This window comes from Callithrix jacchus, chromosome X, assembly GCF_049354715.1.
Source record: "Callithrix jacchus isolate 240 chromosome X, calJac240_pri, whole genome shotgun sequence".
Taxonomy (NCBI): domain Eukaryota; kingdom Metazoa; phylum Chordata; class Mammalia; order Primates; family Cebidae; genus Callithrix; species Callithrix jacchus.
In genome coordinates this window covers 99,151,777-99,164,597 of record NC_133524.1, presented here as the reverse complement: position 1 = coordinate 99,164,597, position 12,821 = coordinate 99,151,777, and the positions used below count along the sequence as shown (strand labels likewise).

General features: G+C 35.9%; 1 protein-coding gene across 1 annotated transcript in view; it reads right to left on the bottom strand.

The window, feature by feature from the left end:
* Positions 1-2,745: 2,745 nt before the first annotated feature.
* Positions 2,746-12,821, bottom strand: part of LOC144581169 (uncharacterized) — a 49,593-nt gene continuing 39,517 nt past the window's right edge. The window contains exon 8 of the transcript XR_013531698.1: positions 2,746-4,397. The gene's annotated coding sequence lies outside the window, so the exon portion shown is untranslated. The remainder of the gene's footprint in view (positions 4,398-12,821) is intronic.

Below are 12,821 nucleotides of genomic sequence, written 5' to 3'. Positions count from 1 at the left end.
AAGGGGATTCTGCCGGTAATATTTGACTAGCCCGGTGAATAAAATGCAGAATAGACGAGAACAGCTACTAATTAATGGATACTTGAGGTACTAAAATTGATTTTTTTTAAAGAATAAAAAGTAATTTCATCCCATGGGGAATTTATAATAAACCATCCCAACAGAAGTAGAATATAAAATTCTTATGAATGTCAAAGGAATAAAATTCACCACACAAGCTATGAAGCAATATAATCAGCTGAAGGAGGTAGTGAGAGTTTGAGTTCTGAAAGATAGTATTTATGAACCAAAGGAAAAGGTAGATGGGCAGATATAAAGATAAACTTTCGATCAGATGCCTTAACAAAGACAAAGGCAGTCGTGTATTGATAAACGTTTAACAACTGAGTTTTCGTTCAACTATTTGTAGTGTTAGTCCATTTCCACTATGTAAATGCTCCTACTACGTTGATTTCTAGCTACCAACATGATGTCACTTAATGCAGAGATGTGAAGAGATGTGCACAATTTGCTGTCAAGAACATGCCACTTGCTTAAAGGCCTCCTTCATCAGTGTGATTAAAAGGGGAACATTCCCATGCAAAGAAAATGAAAGATGAAGGTGAGAAAAGGAAATATCTGTTGTAAAGGAGATGTAGGATGAGCATAAAGGAGGTGGAGATGAAAGAAAAAGAGATCAAGACAGACAGAAGTCAGCTGTATGCAGTACTCTTATGAACAAAAGGGCCAAGAAAATGTGTGTGTGTGCGCGTGTGTGTGTGCGCGCGCGCATGTGTGTGTTTGTGAAGCGGGTGGAGGTGCAGCAGTGGAGAGGGATAGATTGGTTGATTACCCAGACATGGATACTCATACGCAGTTTAAAGGAGTGTTTGTAGAAGCGTGGACTCTGGAGTCAGGAGACCTTACTTCAAATACTGGGACCACCACTTAAAAGCACCGTGCATGACCTTTAACAAAGTTGGTCAACCTCCCTTAGCTTTATTTCTCTTACGTGTGAAATGTAGAAAGTGTTTGGCAAGATGCCTGCCATATACTAAGCTCACTGTTAATGTTATAAAGCATGTAAAATGAAAAAAAATTTTGATTCACTAAAAATAAGTCATCTAATCTTTCAAAGTTAATAACATTAGTGGGTTTTAAAAAGTATTTATTGATCCCAGATGTCAAAATTTGGCCTGAAGAGGATCAAATCTGACAAGCACATAGTTTGTATCACACAGTGCTGTATGATTTTTGAATCACTGCTGATATTTAATAATTGATAAATTCCACAGGAAAATCCAGATTTCATATTTTCTTGAAAAACCGGGAGTTTTGTAAACCCTGGGGTTGCATTCCCACATTGCATCAGTTGACTGGAGGGAGCCTAGTGGTGGTTTCAATCCTTTAGAAAAGCAGGTGTTTCCGCTTTACTTTCCTTACTCAGCTTCGTGGCCCCTAGACTCATTTCAATTTGTATTATTTAATTCATATAAACTGCATTTCAAAAGTGATATAAAGTAATGGTTCAGCAAATGATTGAGATTCAGATCCATTTAAAATTCAATACTTTTTATGTTCCAAATCTGCAGTTTACCATAAGGTAACCATGTGGCTATTGAGAACTTAAAAAGTAACTAATGCAATTGAAGATGTGCTAAAAGTATAAAGTACACACGGGATATTAAAGACAGTACAAAAAGGTGAAATATCTTTTTTTTTTTTTGAGATGGAGTTTCACTCTTGTCATCCAGGTTGGAGTGCAATGGCATGATCTCAGCTCTCTGCAACCTCCACCTCCTGGGTTCAAGCAATTCTTCTGCCACAGCCTCCAGAGTAGCTGGGATTACAGGTATGTGCCACCATGCCCAGCTAATTTTTATATTATTAGTAGAAACAGGTTTCACCATGTCAGCCTGGCTGGTCTCGAACTCCTGACCTCAGGCGATCCACCCACCTCGGCCTCCCAAAGTGCTGGGATTACAGGCGTGAGCCACCACACCCAGCCCCAAAAATGAAAAAGCTTATCAGTAATTTTATATTGATTATGTGTTGAAATGATAGCATTTTGGATATACTGTGTTAAAGATATTATTAAAGTTAGTTTTGTCTGTTTCTTTTAAATTATGTTTACTATAAAACTTAAAATTAGATTTATAGCTCATAATGTATTTCTATTAAATAGCACCATTCCAAGTAATTTTAAAGATATACCATGTTTTTAAAATTAAAAAAATCATACTTTAAAATGTCTGATAAAAACGATAAACATTCATTTTGGAAAACACAAAGAAACATAAAGAAAAAAATTAAAAATCTTAATTCTACTAAATATTGTTAAATATTTCAGTTTCTTTTTGTTTATATTTTTCTACATGAAATATTTATACATCGAATCTTATTCTATAAAAACTGGATCATATATATATCCTATTTTTCACTTAACAATTTAACATAACCTTTTTGCAATATCTTTAAGAATTCTTTGAAACAAAGTTGCTAAATGGATTAAGAAATTGACTACAATAATAAAATGGGAGAAAAATATAGATCATTATTTAAGTATGTTAAAGGCATTTCTCAGTATATGACTGGAAATTAAACAAAGTAATTGATTTTATTACATAAAAATAAATTTTGTATAGTGTAAGTACCATGTAAAAACAGGCAAATGAAATATTGAAAATGTAACATATAGGAAAGACAAAGGATTAATATTATAACTACATAGTAAATTGAAATCAAAGAAAGGGGAACACACAAATATGAAAATGGATGGATAAAGCAGTAAAAAATTTTATGATTGACTAATAGACACTTGGAAAAAATGATCAATTTCATCCACATCTTAGCTCAAGCTGCTATAACAAAATACCATGGACTAGGTGACTTAAACAACAGAATTTTACTTCTCACTGTCTGGAGGTTGGAGTCAGAGCACCAGCATTGTTGAGTTCACTGAGCGTTTTCTTCCCAAATTGTGTTATAGATGGCTTCCTTTTTGCTGTATCTTCACAGGCAGAGAAAGAGATCCTGTGTCTCTTCTTCTTTTTATAAGGCCACTAATCTTCTTCTGAGAGCCTCACTCTCATGATCTAATCTAACCCTAAGTACCTTCTAAGGGTCCTACATCCAAATACTGTTACATTGGGGATTAGGGCTTGAACATATTAGTTTTTGGGGAACACAAATATTCAGTCCATATTAGCTAGCAATCAAGGAAATACAAATGAGAGCAAGTAACATTTTGAAGTATCAATTTGGCAAATAATTTTGATAATAACATCAGCCAACATTTATTGGCCACTTATGATCTAAGTGCTTTACATGCCTTATCTCATTCAATTTCCCTAACCACATAATTTGCTTATGGATACTACTATGAGGAGATTGGACCACACATCCAAAGACACGTTACTATATACTTGTGAGGGTGGAATTTGAACATAGACAGTCTGACTTCTGAATCTATGACATTATTAATTATTTATACCTAGAGATGAGGGTTCAGAAAAATGGGCACTTTTATTCAGTACTGGTGAGAATGAGAACTGGTACAACATTTCTGGAAGGTAGGTTGGAAATAAGCATTAAAATACTTCTGTAACCTAGAAACTTTATGCCTAGTACTGTACTATATCAGTTGTATTATTTGTAGTCATACAAATAATCTGTATCTGGGCTTTGAAAATATCTAAGTGTGCAAGTATGTAAATATATGCAATAATAGGATGCTTACTTTAGCATTTTTGAAAAACCAAAAAACTCAATAAGACTTCAATGCTTATAAATAATGGGAAAGATGAGTACATTAAGATGTAATAATATTTGGAAAAGCTATACAGCCATTATAAATAATGGAGTAGTTCTGAGCAGAACGAAATGGAAAACTCTTTAGGAAATATTATCATGTCAGTTATATTGCATATGGAATTTTAGCTGTATATAAAAAATAATCCCCTCAAACTAGCTTAACTATTAAGGAAGTTTGTAATTTCACATAGCAGGAAGAGCAGAGGTAGGTAGGACAGGCATCGGGGGTGGGCACTGATTCGGTAACTAAATAAAGTCATTAAAGATCCAGGTTCCTTCCATCTCTGGTCAGCTTCTGCTATGCCTGGTGTCAGCTTCATCCTAAGGCTGGAATTACCCCTAATGTAACAAGATGGCCATTTGTGGTGATAGAGTCTACATTCTTCTTTGTTTCTGTCCCCAGGAGAGAGAGAAAACCTTTCCTAACTATGGAATAAAAGGCCATCCCTTCAGTCTGATCAGGCCATTTTAAGAGGGTTGGCCATCCTCAACCAGTAATGGCACTTAGGTAAATTACAGGTATTGACAGGTTCAGAATAATTATGACCTGTCCCCTGAAGTTTGTGGTGAAGTGGGATGGTGTTGACATCCAGACATTTGGAGTTCTGTTAGGGAGGAAGAGAGAAATTCATGTTAGGTAGGTATAGATGACATTGGGAGCCTCAAACATAGGAATCGTTCTGGACTCTATGGACTCCAAGAGGACCTGGTAGGTATACAGCAAGAAAACATGCTGAATAATATTTGGAAGGAAAGGAGGCAGGACATAAATAGCTGAAGCAATCCAGAAAGTGCCAACACCTGGGGAAGGAGAGAAAAAACTAGATAGATAGACAGAGAGAGAGAGAGAGAGAGAGAGAGAGAGAGGCTACATAATATGACTCAATAAAAGCTCCCCAGCTGACAAAAATCTGAGGGATCCCTGGAGGCCCGAGGTTAAAACCGGAACAAGGAGCATTTTTTAGGGTACCAGCTCTGACAAGGCCACTCACTAGAGCTAAGTGGAAGTCATGTGGGTCTATGAATATAGGATGCCCACAAACCAGTCAGTGAGGGGCAAAATCAAGAGAAGAGAACTGTAAATAGATAAATTATTTAGAGTTGTCACTTTTATCACATGCACAGAACCTCCCTTCCCATAGTCTTGCCCTGCTCTGTGGACCATGTTGGGCATTTCTCTCCCTCCAGGAGTGGGTAGAAAGTCAGCATTGAATGTTGTTGCACAACATCCCTGAAAAGCAAACACTTTGTCTCAGCTTTGAATCTTGCTGAGGTTTGCAAGGACTTCCACTGGGCACTGTTTGTTCACTTGTTAGGCTCATGATATCCACCCCAGCCAGGCTACTCTCTTTACTTCACTAGCCCTTTCCAAAGCACCTCAAACAACAACAACAACAAAATACAACAAAACAAAAACCTCCAATCCAATCCACCTTTCTAGATTGGACCCAGATTCGTCTTCCTCACAACAGCTTCTCTGGCTCTATGGATAATCCCCTTCTTTGACTTTTATTGAGCTGAAAGGACCCCATAGCCTTTCATTTTTTCTTCCAGCAGTAGTTCATATGCAACAGTGGACCTGTGCAGGCATCCCATGTTATGCTCCCATTCCCTACCCCATGATGCCTTGCATTATGTTTCATAATTGTTTTGTATCTATCAGTGAACTGGTCTTTCGGTTTCTCCTCTTACCCTTCTCCAATCCAGTCTCTATATGGCAATCCAAGGAACATTTTAAAAGAGAATTAGAGCATATGCCTCCCCTCAATTATATCCAATAAAATGCCTTTGTTGCATTCAGGTAGTTAGAAAAATAAAACCCTTCAGGTTCTCTAAGATCTAGCTCTAGGCCACCACGCTGACTCAGGTGCTCTTTCCCTTCATTGCTAAGCTCCAGTCACACTGCTTTCATTTAGTTCTAAATGGTCAGAGGACTTTCCTGCCTTAGAGCCTGTGCATTTGCTGTTTCTCCTGGGAGGGTAACCACACTTCCATCCTGGCTAACAATTATTTACTCTTTAGGACTCATCTTAAATATCATGCCCACTGAGAGTCCCTCTTTCATTTTCTGGTTTCAACCATCACATTCTTATCCTTCTTAGAACCTGGTTCTATTTATTCACCAAAATTTGGAATTGCATGTTTGCTTAATGTTTCTCTTCCCTACTAGACTGTACATCCTTAGAAAACTAACACAGGAATAAAAAGCTAAATAACACATGTTCTCACTTATAAGTGGGAGCTAAATGATAAGAACTTATAAACACAAAGAAGGAAACAGCAGACACTTGGGTCTACTTGATGGGGGAGGGTGGGAGAAGGGAGAAAACCAGAAGAGATAAATATTAGATACCAAGCTTAATACGTGGGTAATATAATAATATCTACAACAAACCCCCATGACACATTTTTATCTATGTAACAAACCTTCACATGTACTCCTAAACCTAAAACAAAATTTTTAAAAAAGAAATAAGAGCAGAAAACTTTTCAAATTGGGGACACATATAAGCATCCACGTACAAGAAGGTCAAAGTCTCAGATCAGATTCAATACAAACGAGACTACATGAAAACATGTTATAATCAAACTGTCAAAAATAAAGGACAAAAGAAGACCCTGAAATTAGCAAGAGAAAAATGCAAATAACATATAAAGGAGTTCCAATAAGGGGGCAGATTTCTCAGCTGAGATTCTTATAGGCCGGGAAAGAAGAGGAAAATATATTCAAAGTGCTGAAAGAATTAAAAAAAAGAACAAAAAATCCTGACAACCAGAGATGCTGTACCTGACAAAGGCATCCTTCAGAAGTGAAGAAGAGATAAGAACTATTCTAGAAAAACAAAAGCTAAGGAAGTTCATCACCACCAGAACTGCCTTACAAGAAATGTTAAAGGAAATTTTTCTAGCTGAAAGAAAAAGATGCTAATCAGTAAAAGTTAGTGAAAAGTCCTATTCAGAATACTCACACACTATAATGGTGGTGTATAAAACACTTACATTAGGTTGTTGCAAAAGTGATTGCAGTTTTTGAAATTACCTTTAATGACAAAACCCACAATTACTTTTGTACCAACCTAATATCTTGAGTATGAAGATTAAAAGGCACAACCATTAAAATAATAATAGGTAATCATTTGTTAAGGGATATACAATATAAAAAATGAAAACTATGACATAAAAGTTTAAAATGTGGGAAAGGTGGAGTAAAAGTAAAGAGCCTTTTTTGTGTGATCAAAATTGTTATTATTTTAAAATAGTTCATTATAACTCTAAGATATTTTTGTAAGCCTCATAGTAACTACAAACCAAAACCTATTGTAGATTTCCAAAATATAAAAAGTAAGCAAAAGATAAAGAGTAAGGATTCAAATCATTTTACTAGAGAATATTACTTAATCACAAAGGAAGATACCAAGAGAGAAAGAAAGAAACAAAGAATTGGCAAAACAACCAGAAAATAATTAACAAAATGGCAATAACACATATATAACCCACAGGCAACATCATACTGAATGGAGAAAAGTTGAAAGCATTTTTTCTAATATCTGGAATAAGACAAGGATAACTTGGTCAGTCTGGGTTCCAAGGGGAAAAAAAAGAAAAAAAAAAAGACAAGGATATCCTCTTTCACCACTCTTATTCAACATAGTAATGGAAGTCCTAGCCAGAGCAACCAAGCAAGGGAAAGAAGTAAAAAGCATCCAAATTGGAAAAGAGGAAGTCAAATTATCCTTGTTCACTGACGATAAGATCTTATATCTAGAAAAACCTAAAGACTATACCAGAAACATTTATATTTGATGAATGAATTCAGTAAAGTTTCAAGATAGAAAATTAAAAATATATAAAAATCAGTACCAGAAATAATCTAGCTAAGAACCAAATCAAGAAGGCAATCCTACTTAAAATAGCTACAAAAAGCTACACAGAACTATATTTAACCAAGGAGATGAAAAATCTCTACAAGGAAAACTAAAAAACACTGATTAAAGAAGTAGATAACACAATCAAATGAAAAAAATCCCATGCTCATGGATTAGAAAAATATTGCTAAAATTATGATACTGCCCAAAGCAACCTACAGACTCAATGTTATCCCTATTAAAATATCAACTTATTTTTTTAATCAAATTAGAAAAAAAGCAATTCTAAAATTCTTATGGAACTAAAAAAATCCTAAATTGCCAAAGCAATCCTATGCAAAAATAACAAAACTGGAGGCATCACATTATCTGATTTCAAATTATACTACAAGTCTATGGTAACCAAAACAGCATGATATTGGCACAAAAGTAGACACATAGATCAATGGAACAGGATAGAGAACCCAGAAGTAATGGTGCATATTTACAACCAACTGATATTTGACAAAATCAACAAGAATATACACTGGGAAAGGATACTCTTTTCAATAGATGGTGCTGGAAAAATTGGATTGTCATTTACAGAAGAATAACACTGGACCACTATTTCTCACTATATACAAAAATCCACTCAAGATGGATTAAAGACTTAAATATAAGACCTGCAAGTATAAAAATGCTAGAAGACAACCTAGGGAAAACTCTTCTGGATATTTGTCCAGGCAAAGAATTAAGACAAAGACCCCAAAAGAACAGGCAACTAAAACAAAAATAGACAAATGAGACTTAATTAAATTTAAGAGCTCTGTGTAGCAAAATAACTTTTTAACAGAGCAAACAGCCAACATGCAGAATGGGAGAAAATATTTGCAAACTAAGGACCCAACAGGGAGTTACTATCCGGAATTTTCAAGGAACTCAAACAATTCAACAACAATAACAACAAAATTATCCTATTAAAAAGTGAGCAAAGAACAGGAATAGCTACTTTTCAGAAGAAGACATACAAATGGCCAACAGGCATATGAAAACTGCTGAACATCACTAATCACCAGAGAAATGTAAATTAAAATCACAATAAGATATCATCTTACACTAGTTAGAATGGCTTTTTTTTGAATGGCTATTGCTAAAAAGACAAAATATAACAGACATTCATGAGGATGCAGAGAAAAGGGAACTCTTATACACTGTTGGTAGAAATGTAAATTAGTAAAACCTCTATGGAAAACATTATGGACACTTATGTTGAGAGGAGAGACTCCCTCGACTCCTTCAATTTCACCTCCTCCCTCCCCAACCTTCCAGATGGGAAGGAGGGTGAAAAAGGAAAAAAGAAAAAAAGAAAAAAAATATCAAAGACCTAGGAAAATGACTCCCTTTTTAGTTCCCAGCGCCTTTGCTGTTAACCTTGAAAGAGCTGCAAATGAATGTTATCTCTGTCAGCTGGAGCCTGGCACTGGTTCAGGACCCCACGTCTCCACTGACCAGGTTCCCTCCTGGAAACACTTCTGCCAACAAACAGCTTGTTGCTTTTGTCTTGTCTCTGTAAGTCCCCTCCCCTGCTGGTCCCCACTCACCCTGCATATGAATTAGCAAATCAATGAAGCCAAAACATTGTAAGGTCAGATATCCAGCAAATGGACAATGACATAGTTCCACCTCAACTTCCCCCTTGACGTTGTAAGCCTATAAAAGGGGAGAGAAGCTGCAGCTCGGGGAGCTCGGTGAGTGAGGCTGTCGTCCCCCCAAAGCTCCCGGTGGAATAAAAAGCCACTTCCTTCCTCAGTTCAGTGTTAGAGAGGTTTGTTCCCTGCTGCTGCTTCATTCTAATAACTAAAAATAGAACTGCCAGTCAATCCAGCAATCCCACTGCTAGGCATCTACGCAAAGGAAAAGAAAGCATTACATCAACAAGATAGCTGCACCTGTATGTTTACTGCAGCACTATTTACAATAGCAAAGATATGGGATCAACCTAACTATCCATCAATGAATGACTGGATGAAGAAAATGTGATATGTACACATAATGGAATACTATTCAGCCATAAAAAGAATAGTCATGTATTTTGCAGCAACATGGACAATGAACTGGAGTCCATTGTCTGAACTGATACAACACAGACACAGAAGGACAAATACCACATGTTCTCACTTATAAGTGGGAACCAAATAATCCATATACATGGATGTAGAGTGTGAAATTATAGACAATGGAGATTCAGAAAGATGAGTAGGTTGAAGGGGTATGGAAGATGATAAATTACTTAATAGGAACAATGTATATTATTCAGATCATTGACACCCAGAAAATCCTGACTTCACCACTACATAATCTATGCATGTAACAAAATTACATTTGTAGCCCATAAATTTAGATAAATAAAATTAAAATAAACAAAATGGCAGCAGTAAGTCTTTACCTCTCAATAATTACTTTGAATGTAGATGGATTAAATTTTTCAATTAAAAGACAGAGAATGGCTGAATGGAAAAAAATGAATACCCAACTATATGTTACCTACAGGAGACTCACTTTAATTTAAGGACACAGACTGAAAGTGAAAAGATGAAAAAAGATATTCCATGCAAATGGAAACAAAAATAGAGCAGGAGGAGCTATACTTAGGTTAAATAGACTTTAAGTACAAAACTGTAAAATTAGACAAAGAAGGACAGTATGTAATAATAATGGTGTCAATTCATCAAGAGGACATAACAATTGTCAGTATATTTGCACTTAACATAGGAGCACCTAAATACATAAAGGAAATATTAATGAATCTGAAGGGCTAGATGGACTATAATACAATAATAGCAGGGACATTAAGTCTGACTTTTTACAAGGAATATATCCAGAGAGAAAATCAACAAGGAAAATTTGGACTTAAACTGTACTTTAGCCTAAGGGTAACTATCAGGCATATAGAAAGGATTCTGTCCAACAGCAGCAGAATACACATTTTGTTTAAAGCTCACATAGAGCATTATACAGAATAGATAATATGCTAGACCTCAAAACAATCTAAAACACATTTCAAAAGACTGAAATTATATAAGTATCTACCACTATGGCATAAAACTAAAAATCAATAACCAACATTTTTTGGAAACTTTGCAAATAACGTGAGAATTAAACAACATACTCCTAAACATCAATGGATCGATGAAGAAATAAAAAGGAAATTTTTAAATATCTTGAGATAGAAATGGAAACACGTATAACAAAACTTACAGGATGCAGCAAAAGTAGTTCGAAGGGGAAAGTATAGAGCAATAAATACCTGTAACAAAAAAGGAGAAAGATCTCACATGAACAACCTAATATTACAACTCAAGGAACTGGAAAAAGAACAAATTAAGCCCAAAGTCAGCAGAAGGAAGGAAATCATAAAGATTTGATCACAAATAAATTAAATAGAGACTAGAAATACAATAGAAAATACCAAGAAAATGAAGTTAGTTTTTTGAAACTGTAAACAAAAGTGACAAAACTTTAGCTAGACTAAAAAAAGACAAATTACTTAAATAAAGAAAAGCAAGAATGAAAAAGAATATATTATGATTGATACCACAGAAATGGAAAGGATCATAAAAGACCATTATAAAAAATTATACACCAACATATTAAATAATGAAAAGAAATGGATAAATTTGTAGACCCATACAACCTAGCAACACTAAATCATGAAGAAATAAAAAGACTGAGCAGAACAATAATAGTAAGGAGAATGAATTAGTAATAAAAAGTCTCCCTTAAAAAAAGGCTCAAAATGAGTTATAATCCTTTGGGTATATACTCAGTGATGGGATTGCTGGGTCAAATGGTATTTCTGGTTCTAGATCCTTGAGACATTGCCACAATGTTTTCCACAATGGTTGAAATAATTTACACTCAAATCAACAGTGTAAAAGCATTCCTATTTCTCTACAGTCTCGGCAGCATTTATTGTTTCCTGACGTTTTAATAATCACCATTCTGAATGGTGTGAGATGGTATCTCATTGTGGGTTTGTTGTTGTTGTCGTTGTTTTAAGACAGAGTCTCACTCTGTCTCCAGGCTGGAGTACAGTGGCATGATCTCGGCTCACTGCAACCTCTGCCTCCTGGGTTCAAGCAATTATTCTGCTTCAGCCTCCCGAGTAGCTGGGACTACAGGTGCATACTACCGCATCCATCTAATTTTTGTATTTTTTAGTAGAGATAGGGTTTCACCATCTTGGCCAGTATGGTCTCGATCTCTTGACCTCGTGATCCACACCCCTTGGCCTTGCAAAGTGCTGGGATTACAGGCATGAACCACCGCACCCAGCCTCATTGTGGTTTTGATTTGCATTTCTCTAATGACCAGTGACAATGAGCATCCTACTATAAAGACATATGTACATGTATGTTTATTACAGCACTATTTACAATAGCAAAGACTTGAAACCAACCCGCATGTCCATCAATGATAGACTGGATAAAGAAAATGTGACACATATACACCATGGAATATTATGCAGTCATAAAAAGAATGAGATATGTCCTTTGCAGGGACATGGATGAAGCTGGAAGTCATCATTCTCGGCAAACTAACACAGGAGCAGAAAACCAAGCACCACATGTTCTCACTCATAAGTGGGAGTTGAACAACGAGAACACATGGACACAGGGATGGGAATGACACACACTGGGGCCTGTTAGGGGGTGGGACAAGGTGAGGGAATGCACAGGGGCATAAAACCTAGATGACAGGTTGATAGGTGCAGCAAATCACCATGGCACATGTATACCTATGTAACAAACCTGCACATTCTGCACATGTATCCCAGAACTTAAAAAAAAAAAAAGAAAGAAAGGCTCAGGACCTGATGCTTTCACTGCTGAATTCTACCAAACGTTTTGAAATAAACTAATATTAATCCTTCTCAAAATCCTTCAAAAAATTAAAGAAGAGGGAATACTTCCAAGCTCATAAACTCATTTTAGGAGGCCAGCATTATGGTGATATCAAAGCGAGCCACAGTCACTATAAGAAAAGAAAATTGTCGGCCAATATTTCTGATAAACATAGATGCAAAATTCTCTGCCTTTTGGATTCAAGTGTTCTCCTGCCTCAGCCTCCCCACTAGCTGGGATTACAGGCATGTTCCACCATGCCCAACTAAGTTAGTATTTT